Source organism: Oncorhynchus keta, unplaced genomic scaffold (assembly GCF_023373465.1).
Source record: "Oncorhynchus keta strain PuntledgeMale-10-30-2019 unplaced genomic scaffold, Oket_V2 Un_contig_6200_pilon_pilon, whole genome shotgun sequence".
Classification (NCBI taxonomy): Eukaryota; Metazoa; Chordata; class Actinopteri; order Salmoniformes; family Salmonidae; genus Oncorhynchus; species Oncorhynchus keta.
Window position 1 is genome coordinate 64776 of NW_026288732.1, and position 18431 is coordinate 83206.

At 46.8% G+C, this 18431-nt stretch overlaps 1 long non-coding RNA gene and 1 pseudogene across 1 annotated transcript; one reads left to right on the forward strand and one right to left on the reverse strand.

Moving 5' to 3' along the window:
- LOC127925741 (N-acetylglucosamine-6-sulfatase-like) overlaps window positions 1-18431 on the forward strand; it is a 38300-nt pseudogene that overhangs the window by 17718 nt on the left and 2151 nt on the right.
- On the reverse strand, window positions 12794-13954 carry LOC127925742 (uncharacterized). Its single transcript, XR_008122118.1, has 3 exons — window positions 13816-13954; window positions 13119-13244; window positions 12794-12928 (listed from the first exon to the last, which is right to left on the reverse strand). It is a non-coding gene; the product is annotated as an uncharacterized LOC127925742 (long non-coding RNA).

Sequence of the window (18431 nt, forward strand, 5' to 3'; positions counted from 1 at the left end):
TCTGTGTTCTATTCAGGAGAGGAACTCTAGGTACTACACTGTTCTATTCAGGAGAGGAACTCTAGGACCTACACTGTTCTATTCAGGAGAGGAACTCTAGGACCTACACTGTCTGTGTTCTATTCAGGAGAGGAACTCTAGGTACTACACTGTCTGTGTTCTATTCAGGAGAGGAACTCTAGGTACTACAACTACACACTGTCTGTGTTCTATTCAGGAGAGGAACTCTAGGTACTACAACTACACACTGCCTGTGTTCTATTCAGGAGAGGAACTCTAGGTACTACACTGTCTGTTCTATTCAGGAGAGGAACTCTAGGTACTACACTGTCTGTGTTCTATTCAGGAGAGGAACTCTAGGACCTACACTGTCTGTGTTCTATTCAGGAGAGGAACTCTAGGTACTACACTGTCTGTGTTCTATTCAGGAGAGGAACTCTAGGTACTACACTGTCTGTGTTCTATTCAGGAGAGGAACTCTCGGTACTACACTGTCTGTGTTCTATTCAGGAGAGGAACTCTCGGTACTACACTGTCTGTGTTCTATTCAGGAGAGGAACTCTAGGACCTACACTGTCTGTGTTCTATTCAGGAGAGGAACTCTAGGACCTACACTGTCTGTGTTCTATTCAGGAGAGGAACTCTAGGTACTACACTGTCTGTGTTCTATTCAGGAGAGGAACTCTAGGTACTACACTGTCTGTGTTCTATTCAGGAGAGGAACTCTAGGTACTACACTGTCTGTGTTCTATTCAGGAGAGGAACTCTAGGTACTACACTGTCTGTGTTCTATTCAGGAGAGGAACTCTAGGTACTACACTGTCTGTGTTCTATTCAGGAGAGGAACTCTAGGTACTACACTGTCTGTGTTCTATTCAGGAGAGGAACTCTAGGTACTACACTGTGTTCTATTCAGGAGAGGAACTCTAGGTACTACACTGTCTGTGTTCTATTCAGGAGAGGAACTCTAGGTACTACACTGTCTGTGTTCTATTCAGGAGAGGAACTCTAGGTACTACACTGTCTGTGTTCTATTCAGGAGAGGTACTCTAGGTACTACTCTGTCTGTGTTCTATTCAGGAGAGGAACTCTAGGTACTACAACTACACACTGTCTGTGTTCTATTCAGGAGAGGAACTCTAGGTACTACACTGTCTGTGTTCTATTCAGGAGAGGAACTCTAGGTACTACAACTACACACTGTCTGTGAATGGGAAGCCTAAGAAGCATGGAGGGAACTACAGTGAAGACTACCTGACAGACGTACTGGTAAGAAGATCTGTTAGTCGTCCTACTGAAGGACACAGAGAATATTCTGTCTAACCACCTCTTATCTCTGTCCACTAACTCCTGGTCTGATCACTACAGCATCAGTCTGGGATCAACACCAGTCTAACTACCTCTGTCTCTGTCCTCTCTAGACTTCCTCCAGTCTAACTACCTCTGTCTCTGTCCTCTCTAGACTTCCTCCAGTCTAACTACCTCTGTCTCTGTCCTCTCTAGACTTCCTCCAGTCTAACTACCTCTATCTCTGTCCTCTCTAGACTTCCTCCAGTCTAACTACCTCTATCTCTGTCCTCTCTAGACTTCCTCCAGTCTAACTACCTCTGTCTCTGTCCTCTCCAGACCAACATGTCTCTAGACTTCCTCCAGTCTAACTACCTCTGTCTCTGTCCTCTCCAGACCAACATGTCTCTAGACTTCCTCCAGTCTAACTACCTCTGTCTCTGTCCTCTCTAGACTTCCTCCAGTATAACTACCTCTATCTCTGTCCTCTCTAGACTTCCTCCAGTCTAACTACCTCTGTCTCTGTCCTCTCCAGACCAACATGTCTCTAGACTTCCTCCAGTATAAGTCTAACTACCGTCCGTTTTTCATGATGGTTTCGACCCCCGCCCCCACGCCCCTGGACCCCCGCCCCGCAGTACCAGGACCGCTTCAAGGACCTCAAGGCCCCTCGAGACCCCAACTTCAACGTCCATGGGAAGGTAGGCTCCAAACATAGAAACAACCACAACAACTATACCACAACAACCATACCACAACAACCATACCACAACAACCATACCACAACATTTACATTTAAGTCATTTAGCAGACGCTCTTATCCAGAGCGACTTACAAATTGGTGAATTCACCTTATGACATCCAGTAGAATAGTCACTTTACAATAGTGCATCTAAATCTTAAAGGGGGGTGAGAAGGATTACTTTATCCTATCCTAGGTATTCCTTAAAGAGGTGGGGTTTCAGGTGTCTCTGGAAGGTGGTGATTGACGCCGCAACAACCATACCACACCAACCATACCACAACAACCATACCACAACAACCATACACCAACCATACAACAACCATACCATACACCAACCATACCACACCAACTATACCACACCAACCATACCACACCAACCATACCACACCAACCATACCATACCAACCATACCATACACCAACCATACCATACCACACCATACCACACCAACCATACCATACCACACCAACCATACCATACCAACCATACCATACCAACCATACCACACACCAACCATACCACACCTACCATACCACACCAACCATACCACACCAACCATACCACACCAAGCATACCATACACCAACCATACCATACCACACCAACCATACCATACCAACCATACTATACCACACCAACCATACCACACCAACCATACCACACACCAACCATACCACAACAACCATACCAACCATACCACACACCAACCATACCATACCAACCATACCAACCACACCACACCAACCATACCACAACAACCATACCATACCAACCATACCAACCACACCACACAAACCATACCACAACAACCATACCAACCACACCACACCAACCACACCAACCATACCAACCACACCACAACAACCACAACAACCATACCATACCAACCATACCATACCATACCAACCATACCAACCATACCATACCACACCAACCATACCACACCACAACAACCATACCATACCAACCATACCACACCAACCACCAACCATACCATACCACACCACAACAACCATACCATACCAACCATACCATACCAACCATACCGACCATACCATACCACACCACAACAACCATACCATACCAACCATACCATACCATACCAACCATACCGACCATACCATACCACACCACAACAACCATACCATACCAACCATACCATACCACACCACAACAACCATACCATACCAACCATACCATACCATACCAACCATACCAACCATACCATACCACACCAACCATACCACACCACAACAACCATACCATACACCAACCATACCAACCACACCACACCAACCATACCATACCAACCATACCAACCACACCACAACAACCACACCAACCATACCATACCACACCATACACCAACCATACCACACACCAACCATACCACACACCAACCATACCATACCACACCAACCATACCACAACAACCATACCATACCAACCACACCACACCAACCATACCACAACAACCATACCATACCAACCATACCAACCACACCACACCAACCATACCACAACAACCATACCATACCAACCATACCAACCACACCACACCAACTACACCAACCATACCATACCAACCATACCAACCACACCACAACAACCATACCAACCATACCATACCACACCACAACAACCATACCATACCAACCATACCATACCACACCAACCATACCATACCACACCAACCATACCACACCACAACAACCATACCATACCAACCATACCACACCAACCACCAACCATACCATACCAACCATACCACACCAACCACCAACCATACCACAACAACCATACCATACACCAACCATACCATACACCAACCATACCAACCATACCATACCATACACCAACCATACCATACACCAACCATACCATACCACACCAACCATACCACACCAACCATACCACACCAACCATACCATACCAACCATACCATACACCAACCATACCATACACCAACCATACCACATCAACCATACCATACCACACCAACCATACCACACCAACCATACCACACCAACCATACCACACCAACCATACCACACCAACCATACCATACCACACCAACCATACCACACCACACCATACCACACCAACCATACCACAACAACCATACCATACCACACCAACCATACCACAACAACCATACCACACCAACCATACCATACCACACCAACCATACCACACCAACCATACCACAACAACCATACCACAACAACCATACCACACCACAACAACCATACCACACCAACCATACCACACCAACCATACCACACCAACCATACCACACCATACCATACCATACCAACCATACCATACCAACCATACCATACCATACACCAACCATACCATACACCAACCATACCATACACCAACCATACCAACCATACCATACCACACCACAACAACCACACCAACCATACCATACCACACCATACACCAACCATACCACACAACAACCATACCATACACCAACCATACCATACCATACACCAACCATACCACAGCAACCATACCATACCAACCACACCAACCACACCACACCAACCATACCACAACAACCATACCATACCAACCATACCAACCACACCACACCAACCATACCACAACAACCATACCATACCAACCATACCAACCACACCACACCAACCACACCACAACAACCATACCAACCATACCACACCACAACAACCATACCATACCAACCATACCATACCACACCAACCATACCACACCACACCAACCATACCACACCACAACAACCATACCATACCAACCATACCACACCAACCACCAACCATACCATACCAACCATACCACACCAACCACCAACCATACCACAACAACCATACCATACACCAACCATACCATACCACACCAACCATACCATACCAACCATACCATACCATACACCAACCATACCATACACCAACCATACCATACCACACCAACCATACCACACCAACCATACCACACCAACCATACCATACCAACCATACCATACACCAACCATACCATACACCAACCATACCACATCAACCATACCACACCACACCAACCATACCACACCAACCATACCACACCAACCATACCACACCAACCATACCACACCAACCATACCACACCAACCATACCACACCACACCATACCACAACAACCATACCACACCAACCATACCACACCAACCATACCATACCACACCAACCATACCACACCAACCATACCCACAACAACCATACCACAACAACCATACCACACCACAACAACCATACCACACCAACCATACCACACCAACCATACCACACCAACCATACCACACCATACCATACCATACCAACCATACCATACCAACCATACCATACCATACACCAACCATACCATACACCAACCATACCATACACCAACCATACCATACCATACCACACCAACCATACCACAACAACCATACCATACCATACCATACCAACCATACCATACCATACCAACCATACCATACCACAACAACCATACCACAACAACCATACCATACCACAACAACCATACCACAACAACCATACCACAACCATACCATACCACACCACACCAACCATACCACAACAACCATACCACAACAACCACACCAACCATACCACACCAACCACACCACACCATACCACACCAACCATACCACACCAACCATACCATACCACACCAACCATACCATACCACACCACACCAACCATACCATACCACAACAACCATACCAGAACAACCATACCATACCACACCAACCATACCACAACAACCATACCATACCACACCACACCAACCATACCATACCACACCAACCATACCAGAACAACCATACCATACCACACCACACCAACCATACCACACCACACCATACCACACCAACCATACCACACCAACCATACCACACCAACCATACCACACCAACCATACCACACCAACCATACCATACCACACCAACCATACCATACCACACCACACCACACCAACCATACCATACCACACCAACCATACCACAACTACCATAACATACCACACCACAACAACACCACACCAACCATACCACACCAACCATACCACACCAACCATACCACACCACACCAACCATAACCATACCACACCAACCATACCATACCACACCAACCATACCATACCACACCAACCACAACAACCATACCATACACCAACCATACCATACCATACCATACACCAACCATACCATACACCAACCATACCATACACCAACCATACCATACCACACCACACCAACCACACCACACCAACCATAACCATACCATACACCAACCATACCATACACCAACCATACCACACCACACCAACCACACCACACCAACCATAACCATACCATACACCAACCATACCATACACCAACCATACCACAACAACCATACCATACACCAACCATACCACACCAACCATACCATACCACACACCAACCATACCACAACAACCATACCACAACAACCATACCACAACAACCATACCACACCAACCATACCATACCAACCACACCATACCACACCATACCATACCATACATACCATACCAACCATACCATACCAACCATACCATACCATACCAACCATACCACACCAACCATACCAACCATACCATACCACACCACACCAACCATACCACACCAACCATACCACACCAACCATACCATACCAACCACACCATACCACACCAACCATACCACACCAACCATACCACACCAACCATACCACACATACCATACCACCAACCATACCATACATACCATACCAACCATACCACACCAACCATACCATACCACACCAACCATACCATACCACAACAACCATACCATACCATACCAACCATACCATACCACAACAACTATACCACAACAACCATACCATACCATACCAACCATACCATACCACAACAACCATACCACAACAACCATACCACAACAACCATACCATACCACACCACACCAACCATACCACAACAACCACCACCAACCATACCACACCAACCATACCACACCACACCAACCATACCACAACAACCATACCACAACAACCATACCCACCACAACCATACCACACCACACCAACCATACCATACCACACCACACCAACCATACCACACCACACCAACCATACCATACCACACCAACCATACCACACCACACCAACCATACCATACCACACACACATACCATACCACACCACACCAACCATACCACACCAACCATACCACACCACACCAACCATACCATACCACACCACACCAACCATACCACACCACACCAACCATACCACACCACACCAACCATACCACAACAACCATACCACAACAACCATACCATACCACACCAACCATACCATACCATACCACACCAACCATACCATACCACACCACACCAACCATACCATACCACACCAACCATACCACAACTACCATACCACACCACACCAACCATACCATACCACACCACACCAACCATACCATACCACACCAACCATACCACAACAACCATACCATACCATACCAACCATACCATACCACAACAACTATACCACAACAACCATACCATACCATACCAACCATACCATACCACAACAACCATACCACAACAACCATACCATACCACAACAACCATACCACACCAACCATACCACACCACACCAACCATACCACAACAACCATACCACAACAAACCATACCATACCACACCAACCATACCACACCAACCATACCATACCACACCACACCAACCATACCATACCACACACAACCATACCATACACCAACCATACCACACCACAACAACCACACCACACACCAACCATACCATACCACACCAACCATACCACAACAACCATACCATACCATACCAACCATACCATACCACAACAACTATACCACAACAACCATACCATACCATACCAACCATACCATACCACAACAACCATACCACAACAACCATACCACACCAACCATACCACACCACACCAACCATACCACAACAACCATACCACACCAACCATACCATACCACACCAACCATACCACACCAACCATACCATACCACACCACACCAACCATACCATACCACACACAACCATACCATACACCAACCATACCACACCACAACAACCACACCACACACCAACCATACCATACCACACCACACCAACCATACCATACCACACCAACCATACCACACCAACCATACCACACCACACCAACCATACCACACCACAACAACCATACCATACCACACCACACCAACCACACCACAACAACCATACCACACCACACCAACCACACCACACACCAACCATACCATACCACACCACACCAACCACACCACACACCAACCATACCACACCATACCACACCACACCAACCATACCACCGCAGCGCACATACCACCACACCACCCATACCACCGCAGCACCACACCACCCATACTACACCCTCCATACCACCACACCACCCATACCACCACAGCACCCATACCACCACAGCACCCAATACTACACCACCCATACCACCACACCACCCATACCACCGCAGCACCCATACCACTACACCACCCATACCACCACAGCACCCATACCACACCACCACACCACCCATACCACCGCAGCACCCATACCACACCACCCATACCACCACACCACCCATACCAACGCACCACCCATACCACCACAGCAACCACACCACCCATACCGCCATACCACCACAGCACCCATACCACCAAAGCAACCATACCACACCACCCATACCACCACACCACCCATACTACACTACCCATACCACCACCGCAGCTCCCATACCACCGCAGCACCCATACCACCGCAGCACCCATACCACCGCAGCACCCATACCACACCACCCATGCCACCACACCACCCATACTACACTACCCATACCACCACCGCAGCACCCATACCACCGCAGCACCCATACCACCGCAGCACCCATACCACCACAGCACCCATACCACCAAAGCAACCATACCACACCACCCATACCACCACCACAGCACCCGTACCACCACAGCACCCATACCACCACAACCCCAACATCATCACCACCCCCAACACCGTGCAAGTCTTCAATACCTGCATCTCTTCATCCTCTCTACCGTTTTAGGGGGGAGCGTCTCTTCGTCCTCTACCGTTTTAGGGGGGAACGTCTCTTCATCCTCTACCGTTTTAGGGGGGAACGTCTCTTCATCCTCTCTACCGTTTTAGGGGGGAACGTCTCTTCATCCTCTCTACCGTTTTAGGGGGGAACGTCTCTTCATCCTCTACCGTTTTAGGGGGGAACGTCTCTTCATCCTCTACCGTTTTAGGGGGGAACGTCTCTTCATCCTCTACCGTTTTAGGGGGGAACGTCTCTTCGTCCTCTCTACCGTTTTAGGGGGGAACGTCTCTTCATCCTCTACCGTTTTAGGGGGGAACGTCTCTTCATCCTCTACCGTTTTAGGGGGGAACGTCTCTTCATCCTCTACCGTTTTAGGGGGGAACGTCTCTTCATCCTCTACCGTTTTAGGGGGGAACGTCTCTTCATCCTCTACCGTTTTAGGGGGGAACGTCTCTTCGTCCTCTCTACCGTTTTAGGGGGGAACGTCTCTTCGTCCTCTCTACCGTTTTAGGGGGGAACGTCTCTTCATCCTCTACCGTTTTAGGGGGGAACGTCTCTTCATCCTCTCTACCGTTTTAGGGGGGAACGTCTCTTCATCCTCTCTACCGTTTTAGGGGGGAACGTCTCTTCATCCTCTACCGTTTTTTTTAGGGGGAACGTCTCTTCATCCTCTACCGTTTTAGGGGGAACGTCTCTTCGTCCTCTACCGTTTTAGGGGGAACGTCTCTTCGCCCTCTACCGTTTTAGGGGGAACGTCTCTTCGTCCTCTACCGTTTTAGGGGGAACGTCTCTTCGCCCTCTACCGTTTTTAGGGGGAACGTCTCTTCGTCCTCTACCGTTTTAGGGGGAACGTCTCTTCGTCCTCTACCGTTTTAGGGGGAACGTCTCTTCGTCCTCTACCGTTTTAGGGGAACGTCTCTTCGTCCTCTACCGTTTTAGGGGGAACGTCTCTTCGTCCTCTACCGTTTAGGGGGAACGTCTCTTCGTCCTCTACCGTTTTAGGGGGAACGTCTCTTCGTCCTCTACCGTTTTAGGGGGAACGTCTCTTCGTCCTCTACCGTTTTAGGGGGAACGTCTCTTCGTCCTCTACCGTTTTAGGGGGGAACGTCTCTTCGTCCTCTACCGTTTTAGGGGGAACGTCTCTTCGTCCCTCTACCGTTTTAGGGGGAACGTCTCTTCGTCCCTCTACCGTTTTAGGGGGAACGTCTCTTCGTCCTCTACCCTTTTAGGGGTGGCGTGTAGCATAGCGTAGGGCCAGTAACCGAAACGTTTCTGGTTCGAACCCCGAGACGTTCTTCTCTTGAGCAAGGAAGTTACCCCTAACAATAATGCTTTACGGGTGCTGATGTCGTTGACGTGGATTTCGGCAGTCCTCCGCCGCTCAGGGGTTGGGTTAAATGCTGAAGACACATTTCAGTGCTTTCAGACTCTGTATCCCCTCTCCTTTCCCACTGTCTGATGGCGACGTCTGACCTCTCAACACACCAGACCTACCAGTTAATTAGTGCTCTGTCTGTCCCATAATGACACACCACAGAGACCTACCAGTTAATTAGTGCTCTGTCTGTCCCATAATGTCACACCACAGAGACCTACCAGTTAATTAGTGCTCTGTCTGTCCCATAATGACCTCTCAACACACAGAGACCTACCAGTTAATTAGTGCTCTGTCTGTCCCATAATGACACACCACAGAGACCTACCAGTTAATTAGTGCTCTGTCTGTCCCATAATGACCTCTCAACACACCAGAGACCTACCAGACCTACCAGTTAATTAGTGCTCTGTCTGTCCCATAATGACCTCTCAACACACCACAGAGACCTACCAGTTAATTAGTGCTCTGTCTGTCCCATAATGACACACCACAGAGACCTACCAGTTAATTAGTGCTCTGTCTGTCCCATAATGACCTTCTCAAGGACAAGCACTGGCTGATCAGACAGGCCAAAACTCCCATGACGAACTCCTCTATCGAGTTGCTGGACGAGGCCTACAGGAAACGGTTAGTAGTACCTCTTCTCTCTCCTCCCATCTTCTCTCACAACACCACACTATCCTTTGAGTTATAATGTATCCTTTATGAGTTATAATGTATCCTTTATGAGTTATAATGTATCCTATATGAGTTATAATGTATCCTTTATGAGTTATAATGTATCCTTTATGAGTTATAATGTATCCTTTATGAGTTATAATGTATCCTTTATGAGTTATAATGTATCCTTTATGAGTTATAATGTATCCTTTATGAGTTATAATGTATCCTTTATGAGTTATAATGTATCCTTTGAGTTATAATGTATCCTTTATGAGTTATAATGTATCCTTTATGAGTTATAATGTATCCTTTATGAGTTATGTATCCCCCCCTATCCTTTGAGTAATGTTTGCCCTCCCCCCCACAAGGTGGCGTACTCTGCTGTCAGTGGATGACTTGGTGGAGAAGGTGGTGAAGAGGTTAGAGGTCAGAGGGGAACTGGACAACACTTACATCATCTTTACCTCAGACAACGGATACCACACAGGTACGACACACACACATACACTGCCTTCAGAAAAGTAAAGCTCCACCCCGCTGATCCCCCCTCCCACCCCTCCAGGTCAGTTAGCTCTCTCCACTCCGCTGACACCCCCCACCCTCTCTTCCTCCCACCCCCCAGGTCAGTTCTCTCTCTCTCCCCTGGATACCACTCTGCTGACCCCCCAGGTCAGTTCTCTCACTCCACTCGCTGATCCCCCCCTCTCCTCCTCCCAACCCCCAGGTCAGTTCTCTCTCCACTCTCCGCTGACACCCCCCACCCTCTCTTCCTCCCATAAGAGGCCCCCCAGGTCAGTTCTCTCTCTCCCCTGGATACCACTCTGCTGCCCCCCCAGGTCAGTCTCTCGGGCTGGCTCCACTACGCTGATCCCCCCCCTCCTCCTCCCACCCCCCAGGTCAGGGTCTCTCTCCCCTGGATACCACCCTGCTGACCCCCCTCCCCCCAGGTCAGTTCTCTCTCTCCCCTGGATACCACCCTGTGACCCCCTCCCCCCAGGTCATGTCCTTCCTCCACTACGTGATCCCCCCTCTCCTCCTCCCAACCCCCCAGGTCAGTTCTCTCTCTCCACTCCGGTGACAAGGTCCCCCCACCCTCTCTTCCTCCCACCCCCAGGTCAGTTCATAACACCACTCCGCTGACACCCCCAACCTCTCTTCCTCCCACCCCCCAGGTCAGTAGCACAACTCCCCTGGATACCACCCTGCTGACCCCCTCCCCCAGGTCAGTTCTCTCTCTCCACTCCGCTGATTCCCGCCCCCCCTCCTCCCACCCCCAGGTCAGTTCTCTCTCTCCACTCTGCTGACCCCCCCCTCCTCCTCCCACCCCCCCAGGTCAGTTCTCTCTCCCCCTGGATAAGAGGCAGCTGTATGAGTCTGATATAAGAGTACCTCTGCTGATCCGAGGGCCCAACATCAAGCCTAACCAGACCACCGGGCTGGCGGTCCAGAACGTTGACCTGGGTCCTACCATCCTGGACATGGCCGGGTACAACGTCAGCAAGACTTCCATGGACGGCATGTCCTTCCTGTCTGTACTGGTGAGAACCCACTATACTATATATAACACCTAGTACAACGTCATGTCCTTCCTGTCTGTACTGGTGAGAACCCACTATACTATATATAACACCTAGTACAACGTCATGTCCTTCCTGTCTGTACTGGTGAGAACCCACTATACTATATATAACACCTAGTACAACGTCATGTCCTTCCTGTCTGTACTGGTGAGAACCACTATACTATATATAACACCTAGTAGCAACGCACATGTCCTTCCTGTCTGTACTGGTGAGAACCCACTATACTACAACGCACCTAGTAGCACAACGCATGTCCTTCCTGTCTGTACTGGTGAGAACCCACTATACTATATATAACACCTAGTACAACGTCATGTCCTTCCTGTCTGTACTGGTGAGAACCCACTATACTATATATAACACCTAGTACAACGTCATGTCCTTCCTGTCTGTACTGGTGAGAACCCACTATACTATATATAACACCTAGTAGTAGCACAACGTCACGTCATGGTGAGAACCCACTATACTATATATAACGCAGCCTAGCCTAGCACAACGCTCATAGCCTAGCCTGTCTGTACTGGTGAGAACCCACTATACTATATATAACACCTAGTACAACGTCATGTCCTTCCTGTCTGTACTGGTGAGAACCCACTATACTATATAACGCACCTAGTACAACGTCATGTCCTTCCTGTCTGCTACTGGTGAGAACCCACTATACTATATATAACACCTAGTACAACGTCATGTCCTTCCTGTCTGTGCTGGTGAGAACCCACTATACTATATATAACACCTAGTACAACGCATGTCCTTCCTGTCTGTGCTGGTGAGAACCCACTATACTATATATAACACCTAGTACAACGTCATGTCCTTCCTGTCTGTACTGGTGAGAACCCACTATACTATATATAACACCTAGTACAACGTCATGTCCTTCCTGTCTGTACTGGTGAGAACCCAGCCTATACTATATATAACACCTAGTACAACGTCATGTCCTTCCTGTCTGTACTGGTGAGAACCCCTATACTATATATAACACCTAGTACAACGTCATGTCCTTCCTGTCTGTACTGGTGAGAACCCACTATACTATATATAACACCTAGTACAACGTCATGTCCTTCCTGTCTGTACTGGTGAGAACCCACTATACTATATATAACACCTAGTACAACGTCATGTCCTTCCTGTCTGTACTGGTGAGAACCCACTATACTATATATAACACCTAGTACAACGTCATGTCCTTCCTGTCTGTACTGGTGAGAACCCACTATACTATATATAACACCTAGTACAACGTCATGTCCTTCCTGTCTGTAGTACAACGTCATGTCCTTCCTGTCTGTACTGGTGAGAACCCACTATACTATATATAACACCTAGTACAATGTCAATGCAGCCTAGCGCAACGCAGCGGCCTAGCACAACGCAACGCAGCGGCCTAGCACACGCGCAGCCGCAGCAGCAGTAGCCTAGCAACGCAGCAGTAGCCTAGCACAACGCAGCGGCCTAGCGCAACGCAGCCTGACCCAGCGCAGCGCAGCGCAGCCTAGACATGGTGGCAGTGTGTGTATTCTCTGTGTTTAACTGGTGTGTGTATTCTCTGTGTTTAACTGGTGTGTGTGTGTATTCTCTGTGTTTAACTGGTGTGTGTGTGTTCTCTGTGTTTAACTGGTGTGTGTATTCTCTGTGTTTAACTGGTGTGTGTGTATTCTCTGTGTTTAACTGGTGTGTGTATTCTCTGTGTTTAACTGGTGTGTGTATTCTCTGTGTCAGGAGGGATCTGTGTTTAACTGGTGTGTGTATTCTCTGTGTTTAACTGGTGTGTGTATTCTCTGTGTTTAACTGGTGTGTGTATTCTCTGTGTTTAACTGGTGTGTGTATTCTCTGTGTTTAACTGGTGTGTGTATTCTCTGTGTTTAACTGGTGTGTGTGTATTCTCTGTGTTTAACTGGTGTGTGTGTATTCTCTGTGTTTAACTGGTGTGTGTGTATTCTCTGTGTTTAACTGGTGTGTGTGTATTCTCTGTGTTTAACTGGTGTGTGTATTCTCTGTGTTTAACTGGTGTGTGTGTATTCTCTGTGTTTAACTGGTGTGTGTATTCTCTGTGTCAGGAGGGATCTGTGTTTAACTGGTGTGTGTATTCTCTGTGTTTAACTGGTGTGTGTATTCTCAGGAGGGATCTGTGTTTAACTGGTGTGTGTATTCTCTGTGTTTAACTGGTGTGTGTATTCTCTGTGTTCAACTGTGTGTGTATTCTCTGTTCAGGAGGGATCTGTGTTTAACTGGTGTGTGTTTCTCAGTGTTTAACTGGTGTGTGTATTCTCTGTGTTTAACTGGTGTGTGTATTCTCTGTGTTTAACTGGTGTGTGTATTCTCTGTGTCAGGAGGGATCTGTGTTTAACTGGTGTGTGTATTCTCAGGAGGGATCTGTGTTTAACTGGTGTGTGTATTCTCTGTGTTTAACTGGTGTGTGTATTCTCTGTGTTTAACTGGTGTGTGTATTCTCTGTGTCAGGAGGGATCTGTGTTTAACTGGTGTGTGTATTCTCTGTGTTTAACTGGTGTGTGTATTCTCAGGAGGGATCTGTGTTTAACTGGTGTGTGTATTCTCTGTGTCAGGAGGGATCTGTGTTTAACTGGTGTGTGTATTCTCTGTGTTTAACTGTGTGTATTCTCTGTGTTTAATTCTCTGTGTTTAACTGGTGTGTGTATTCTCTGTGTCAGGAGGGATCTGTGTTTAACTGGTGTGTGTATTCAGGAGGGATCTGTGTTTAACTGGTGTGTGTATTCAGTGTTTCTGTGTTTAACTGGTGTGTGTATTCTCTGTGTCAGGAGGGATCTGTGTTTAACTGGTGTGTGTATTCTCTGTGTTTAACTGGTGTGTGTATTCTCTGTGTTTAACTGGTGTGTGTATTCTCTGTGTTTAACTGGTGTGTGTATTCTCTGTGTTTAACTGGTGTGTGTATTCTCTGTGTTTAACTGGTGTGTATTCTCTGTGTTTAACTGTGTCAGGAGGGATCTCTGTTTAACTGGTGTGTGTATTCTCTGTGTTTAACTGGTGTGTGTATTCTCTGTGTTTAACTGGTGTGTGTATTCTCTGTGTTTAACTGGTGTGTGTATTCTCTGTGTTTAACTGGTGTGTGTATTCTCAGGAGGGATCTGTGTTTAACTGGTGTGTGTATTCTCTGTGTTTAACTGGTGTGTGTATTCTCTGTGTTTAACTGGTGTGTGTATTCTCTGTGTTTAACTGGTGTGTGTATTCTCTGTGTCAGGAGGGATCTGTGTTTAACTGGTGTGTGTGTTCTCTGTGTTTAACTGGTGTGTGTATTCTCTGTGTCAGGAGGGATCTGTGTTTAACTGGTGTGTGTATTCTCTGTGTTTAACTGGTGTGTGTATTCTCTGTGTTTAACTGGTGTGTGTATTCTCTGTGTCAGGAGGGATCTGTGTTTAACTGGTGTGTGTATTCTCTGTGTCAGGAGGGATCTGTGTTTAACTGGTGTGTGTATTCTCTGTGTCAGGAGGGATCTGTGTTTAACTGGTGTGTGTATTCAGGAGGGATCTGTGTTTAACTGGTGTGTGTATTCTCTGTGTTTAACTGGTGTGTGTGTTTCTCTGTGTTTAACTGGTGTGTGTATTCTCTGTTCTCTGTGTTTAACTGGTGTGTGTGTTCTCTGTGTTTAACTGGTGTGTGTATTCTCTGTGTCAGGAGGGATCTGTGTTTAACTGGTGTGTGTATTCTCTGTGTTTAACTGGTGTGTGTATTCTCTGTGTTTAACTGGTGTGTGTATTCTCTGTGTTTAACTGGTGTGTGTATTCTCTGTGTTTAACTGGTGTGTGTATTCTCTGTGTCAGGAGGGATCTGTGTTTAACTGGTGTGTGTATTCTCTGTGTTTAACTGGTGTGTGTATTCTCAGGAGGGATCTGTGTTTAACTGGTGTGTGTGTTCTCTGTGTTTAACTGGTGTGTGTATTCTCAGGAGGGATCTGTGTTTAACTGGTGTGTGTATTCTCTGTGTTTAACTGGTGTGTGTATTCTCTGTGTCAGGAGGGATCAGTGTTTAACTGGTGTGTGTATTCTCTGTGTTTAACTGTGTGTGTGTTCAGGAGGGATCTGTGTTTAACTGGTGTGTGTATTTCTGTGTCAGGAGGGATCTGTGTTTAACTGGTGTGTGTATTCTCTGTGTCAGGAGGGATCTGTGTTTAACTGGTGTGTGTATTCTCTGTGTCAGGAGGGATCTGTGTTTAACTGGTGTGTGTATTCTCTGTGTTTAACTGGTGTGTGTATTCTCTGTGTTTAACTGGTGTGTGTATTCTCTGTGTTTAACTGGTGTGTGTATTCTCTGTGTTTAACTGGTGTGTGTATTCTCTGTGTTTAACTGGTGTGTGTATTCTCTGTGTCAGGAGGGATCTGTGTTTAACTGTTGTGTGTGTATTCTCTGTGTTTAACTGGTGTGTGTATTCTCTGTGTTTAACTGGTGTGTGTATTCTCTGTGTTTAACTGGTGTGTGTGTTCTCTGTGTTTAACTGGTGTGTGTATTCTCTGTGTCAGGAGGGATCTGTGTTTAACTGGTGTGTGTATTCTCTGTGTTTAACTGGTGTGTGTATTCTCAGGAGGGATCTGTGTTTAACTGGTGTGTGTATTCTCTGTGTCAGGAGGGATCTGTGTTTAACTGGTGTGTGTATTCTCTGTGTTTAACTGGTGTGTGTATTCTCAGGAGGGATCTGTGTTTAACTGGTGTGTGTATTCTCTGTGTCAGGAGGGATCTGTGTTTAACTGGTGTGTGTATTCTCTGTGTTTAACTGGTGTGTGTATTCTCTGTGTTTAACTGGTGTGTGTATTCTCTGTGTTTAACTGGTGTGTGTATTCTCTGTGTCAGGAGGGATCTGTGTTTAACTGTTGTGTGTGTATTCTCTGTGTTTAACTGGTGTGTGTATTCTCTGTGTTTAACTGGTGTGTGTATTCTCTGTGTTTAACTGGTGTGTGTATTCTCTGTGTTTAACTGGTGTGTGTATTCTCTGTGTTTAACTGGTGTGTGTATTCTCTGTGTCAGGAGGGATCTGTGTTTAACTGGTGTGTGTATTCTCTGTGTTTAACTGGTGTGTGTGTTCTCTGTGTTTAACTGGTGTGTGTATTCTCTGTGTTTAACTGGTGTGTGTATTCTCTGTGTTTAACTGGTGTGTGTATTCTCTGTGTTTAACTGGTGTGTGTATTCTCTGTGTCAGGAGGGATCTCTGTGTTTAACTGGTGTGTGTATTCTCTGTGTTTAACTGGTGTGTGTATTCTCTGTGTTTAACTGGTGTGTGTATTCTCTGTGTCACTGGTGTGGATTCTCTGTGTTTAACTGGTGTGTGTATTCTCTGTGTTTAACTGGTGTGTGTATTCTCTGTGTTTAACTGGTGTGTGTATTCTCTGTGTTTAACTGGTGTGTGTATTCTCTGTGTTTAACTGGTGTGTGTATTCTCTGTGTTTCTGGAGGGTATTCTCTGTGTTTAACTGGTGTGTGTATTCTCTGTGTTTAACTGGTGTGTGTATTCTCTGTGTTTAACTGGTGTGTGTATTCTCTGTGTTTAACTGGTGTGTGTATTCTCTGTGTCAGGAGGGATCTGTGTTTAACTGGTGTGTGTGTTCTCTGTGTTTAACTGGTGTGTGT